We start from the raw sequence: 5,495 nt of genomic DNA, 5'->3' as shown, positions 1-5,495 counted from the left end.
CGAACCGGAGGTAACAGCTCGTCGCAGCCTGGCAGCACCCGAACCACTTCAACCCTATACATTGTGGGTGGCATCAGATTACCGTGGAACATGGGGTTGCCCGGTTGAACGATTCTGCCCTTGGCGACATCGACCAACTCGGCGCCCACGAAGTGCAGAAGAGTGCAAGGAACGTCGGCGGTGCCCTGCGAAAACATGTACAGGGCGTCAGGGATGCCCAGTCAAAGGCAAGGAGATGAAGTCATCGGCCGAGAGGCTTAGTTACCATGATGCCATCGAGCTCGACTAATGTCGAGGCACCGCCAACGGCGGGCGTGCAACTGACGGAGGGGGCGCTTGCTGGCGAGGTGCTGGCCGGCGTACACCCGGGTGCATTAAGCTCCAATGCCCGTGCCGGCGCCGGAGACACGAATACCGCCTCCGCCGGAGACACCAATGGCGCCGCCGCCGGAGACACCAATGGCGCCGCCTGCGCGCTGTGCGAGTTGATGGCCGTGAAGCTGGGAACCGGGGGAGGCCCCTGTTGGCCGCCCGCAATCCACGTCGTCAGCCCATGAATCAACGTAGGCACCATGGCGTTGAGCTTCGTTCCCAGTTGTTGTTCCACTTGCTCTTGGACAAGCTCCGGAATCTGCGCCACTTGTGCCTTGAGTGCTTCAACCTCGCGCGTCTGGCTTTCCGAGCTGGCCTTTTTCTCCTTCCACACACCAGCGGTATAGTATGACCCCCATTTTGTGGACAAGCCTTTGCCGGCCACACGACCAGCTGACGTCGACTTAGTGAGCTTATCCTTGTTTTTCATTATGTTCAATGCCCTATTTAAAGGGGTGTCGAAAGGGGAGCTCTGAGAAGACCCCGTGCTACTGCTTTCAGTGTCCTGCGAAAGGAACGTGAACCATTTAGAAATATTGGGGATTAATTAGAGTGCAGCCATATGGAGCTAATTACGCGGGGGTGTATTCCTTACCAGAACAAGCTCAAGCGCCCTGGTCTTCAGATCCGTGGTAAGCTCCTTTGTTATCGGGTCCTCCTTGTACCGGGCCCTGACATAGTTCCTGGTCTGCTTGTTACCGCTGTATTTCTCGAAGCGGGGCGGTAGGCCTTGCTCGGCACGCTCCGCGTACTCCTTGTCCCATATAGGCTCCTCCACTCTGTAACCGTCGGGACCGAGTTTGTGTTCCCCTAAGTTCAACTCCCGCATTTCTTTCCCCCACTGACTTGATTCGGAGGTTGCACTGCTCGAGCACTTGATCTCGAACTCCTTGTACTCATCTTCGCTCATCAAAGGATATTTCGCCTTGATCTTCTCATAACTATCACCTTTATCAATCATTTTCTTCACCGCGCTTCTCCAAGTAGACAGGGCCGTGCTCATCTTCGTGAGGGCGGCACTGTTCACTTTATTCCCTGAGAGGCGTGTGTTTTCAAATTCGGTGGGGAACTTGTATCGTTCGTGCGGCTTCGTGAAGAGGAGGTTGCGCAAATTCCCTCGGTCCTTATGCCTAAGGTTCTCAGTGTTGATCGAAACGGTGCTCCGGAGAATGCACCCGAGCTGAACCGAGTACCCCTTTACTATATGTTTGGGCTCCGTTGGATTCCTGTCGGAGTCCACTTGAGTGAATTCCTCCTTGACGGTGCGGAGTGCATTCGGACGCCGGTCCTTCCTTTGCTTCTTCGATTGGCTGCCATCTGTGTGTGCGCCGCCATCATCAGTGGTGGCATCCTCGGCGGCACCATCAGTGGTGTCATCCCCGATGCCACTAGGGGTTGTGTAATCAGGATCGGTGTCTTCCGCGGCGTCCTCATAGCGGTGAGGTTGTTCCTCCATCTCCTGGGACAGCTCCCAGAATTGCTTGCCACTCGAACCACCGGCCTCATCGTTGTGGGCCATGTTTTGCTCTAAATAGGAAAAAAGTTTGATCAAAAAGTTGGTTATTGTCAAGGAACAAGATCATGGTCTCATCATTTAGGGTTTGTTGACATCGAGGCACCCTAAAAGCCTAAGCTTTCATCATTTAGGGTTTGTCGACGCCGAGGCACCCTAAAAGCCTAAGCGTACATCATTTAGGTTCTCATCGACACCGAGGCATCCGGGGCAGCCAAGTTAAGTTTTCATCATTTAGGGTTTATCGATGCCGAGGCACCCTAGGTTGGGCCTAATCACTTGGCACTAATCACTTGGCTCTATTGCCACCTATGGTTTAATACAGCAAGAATAAAGGGGCAGTTGATCCTACTTAATTAAGTACTAAGATACCACGGCCCATGCATTAGTAGCAAGTACCTCATATGTCCGATTTTTAGCAAAGTCATGCTAAAATTCACGGAAAATTTCAGCATGACCTTTGCTGAAAATAGGACATATGGAGTACCCGAATTTGCCGGAACGGAAGTTAATCGACATTCCGGCAAACTCAAGGGCCTCTCGGGGTACCTGCAAAATCATCACGACACGAAGGGCCTCTCAAGGGCCTCAAGCAGCAGCGGTGTCTCCCAGGACCCCATTTTTTGCTAAATTTCTTTGAGCAACAATCAGAGCAGAAAATTCAGCATATTTCTATACAACAGCACTGTAAAGATGAAGAACAGTTCTACAGCAGCCCATTTATATACAATAGCATCTTTGGTCATACCAATTTCTGAAACAATTCAAAGATGAAGAAATTAACTATGTATAGTTTATTCTTTTTGTACCAGGAACTATTTTAGTTTATTATTTATTGTACCAGGGAGGAATATAACAATCTTTTTTGGTATATATCCTAGTTATACTACTGCAGGAAAGGAGGATCATCATACACATATATATGTGCATAAAAATCATAAAAATTCAAAATCACTTGAAACCTGATCACTCAGACTACACCACATGCCACAGCATACATAGTACATAGAGTTGACAATTCAGTTGCAATTGTTGGAAATTCAGTTGCTTTTTTCATTAGGGCTGGCAACAAGACATGGTCAAATTTCAATTAAGATTATCTATTGGTTCAAGACTGGCAACAAGACTTGTTCTACAAAATCAATTATCTATTGAGTAGTTCTTGTGCTCATCCAGTAGCAACATCTTTCATACATGATCAGTAGTCATGTACCAAATTTTATTTAAACTGAATTTGCAAATCACCAAGAGCTCTACTAGTTTCAGACTAGATTTACACTAAATACACTAGAGTATTTGACCAGTAGTGAGTTACATTTACACTAGACTGAAGAAATTGCTGCATCACTAGACTGAAGAAATTGTGTTGTCAGTTAGGGACTGAAGAAAATGTGTTGCAGATTTTGATTTGCTTGCTGATCTTCGGTTAACTCCATAGAAGAGTTTTGTACTGATTCAGTTAACTGACAGCAAGTAACAGCATGTTTTAACAGCAACAGTTTCAGAGTACTACTCCAAAATCCTCCTAGTTGTAGCTCACCTAAATGGTTGAATTCAAAGAACTACAGTGGCCTTCAGTGATTGAGAGCTTAAAATTTCCAACAATCTGAACAAACAAAGTAAAAAAGGATCAGTATCTCATTTCAGCTGATTTATTCTTCATAAGCACAGGCTTTGTTTGTTGGAAACTAGCCTGTGAAACTGAAATTGAACAGTAAACTGAATTACTGTCATTTAACAGTAAACAGAATTTTAAACTGAGTACTGGAGTAAACTTGCCAGAGTAGAAATTTATGCATTACTCCATATATTTTGAAATACCTACTGCTATGAGCTATGTCAACAGGGCTACTCCAGTGCACATCACTGCCCATAGCAAACTGAAACGATTGTTTACTCCCGCGGTCTTGGATTTGGCTTCGGGTATAACCATGGTGGTGAAATATCGGTCTTCTTTTAGGACGCTCTTGGCCCATCTGACACGGAACATCGGCACCTTCTCTCCAACGTAGCTCAGCTCCCAGATCTCCTCGATCCTTCCGTAGTATCTGTCCTTGTCCTTACCGGTGTAGGATTCCATCGTTACCCCGGAGTTCTGATAACCATTGCTCTTCATGTCCTTGTCCTCGGTGTAGAATGTGTAGCTGTTGATATCGTACGCCTCATAGGTCATCAGGTTGTGCTCGGCGCCCTGTGACAAGGCGAATATGAGTTGTTCTTCCGCCGAAGAATCTTCATGTAAAGGGTACGACAGAAGCTTCTGCTTTAACCAACGCGTGAAACATGAGTTATGCTCTTTGAGTATATCTCCGTCCGTCCTCTGTTGGCCTCGGTCATTGTACGTCTTCTCAATAAAGGTTTTGTGCTCTACCACCAAAGGATCGACCACGTTTATGTGTTGTAGCGTGACTAGGTTTGCTCTTTCAAAGTCGGCGAGTCGACCCTCAAAGTCGACATGCATTTCGCGGCGACCCTCACGGTGACCCCATCCAGCGAGCCTGCCGAGGTGCCTGTTGACGGGCAGACCAACGGGGTTCTCGATGCCTAGATAATTCGTGCAGTAGGAGATGCACTCTTCGGTCAGAAAGCCCCTGGCTATACTTTCCTCTGGACGTGACATGTTGCGAACGTATCCTTTGATGACACCATTCATCCTTTCGAACGGCATCATGCTGTGCAGAAACGTCGACCCGAGTTGGATGATATCCTCCACGATATGGGCTAGCAGATGCACCATAACGTCGAAGAATGCGGGCGGGGAGCACATCTCAAGCTTGCATAGTATCACCACGATCTCTTCCTGTAGCCTTCTGAGTTGCCTCACGCCAATCGACTTCCGAGAGATGACGTCGAAAAAGTTGCATAGGCCAAATAGCGTTTCACGGACGTGCGCGTCCATGATCCCACGGATTGCAACTGGAAGTATCTGCGTCATCAGCACGTGACAGTCGTGAGACTTCATCCCGCTAAACTTCTACTTCGCTGGGTCTAGGTATCTGCTTATCTTCCCCGCGTAACCGTAAGGAAGTTTTACTCCTAGGAGGCAGGTGAAAAACTGCTTGATCTCCTCCTGACTTAGAGTGAAGCACGCGGGAGGGTAGTCATTTCCGATCTTCTTGGCCTTTTTGCCTTTGCGACGATTTTCTGTGTCCTGCTTCGCCTCATCATCATTAGCGTGAAGCTCCTACCTGATGCCCATTGATTTCAAGTCTGCCCTTGCTTTCGGCTCATCTTTGGTCCTCTCTGGCATGTTGAGCAGGGTACCAAGCAGACTCTCGCACACGTTCTTCGTGATATGCATGATATCAAGGCTGTGAGGCACACGGTGGATCTTCCAGTATGGCAAGTCCCAGAAAACAGACCTCGTTTTCCATACCTTCAGCAGCGGCTCTGGCGCCTTTCGCTTCTTTCCCGGCTATGGCGCCTTTTGCTTCTTTCCCGGCAGTGGGCAGTCTTTCCAATTTGTCAACAGCTCGTCTATTTCCTCGCCGCTCCTCGTACACGGGCGTTTTCGGGGTTCGGTTTCACCATCGAACAGATCCTTGCGTTTCCTCCATGGGTCATCATCGCGAAGCCACCTTCGATGTCCCATGAACACGGTTTTCGAAGA

The sequence above is a fragment of the Triticum urartu genome, chromosome 1A (assembly GCF_056163025.1).
Source record: "Triticum urartu cultivar PI428250 chromosome 1A, HENAU_Tu73, whole genome shotgun sequence".
NCBI lineage: Eukaryota > Viridiplantae > Streptophyta > Magnoliopsida > Poales > Poaceae > Triticum > Triticum urartu.
The sequence above is the reverse complement of the archived record's forward strand: the minus strand, read 5'-3'. Positions refer to the sequence as shown.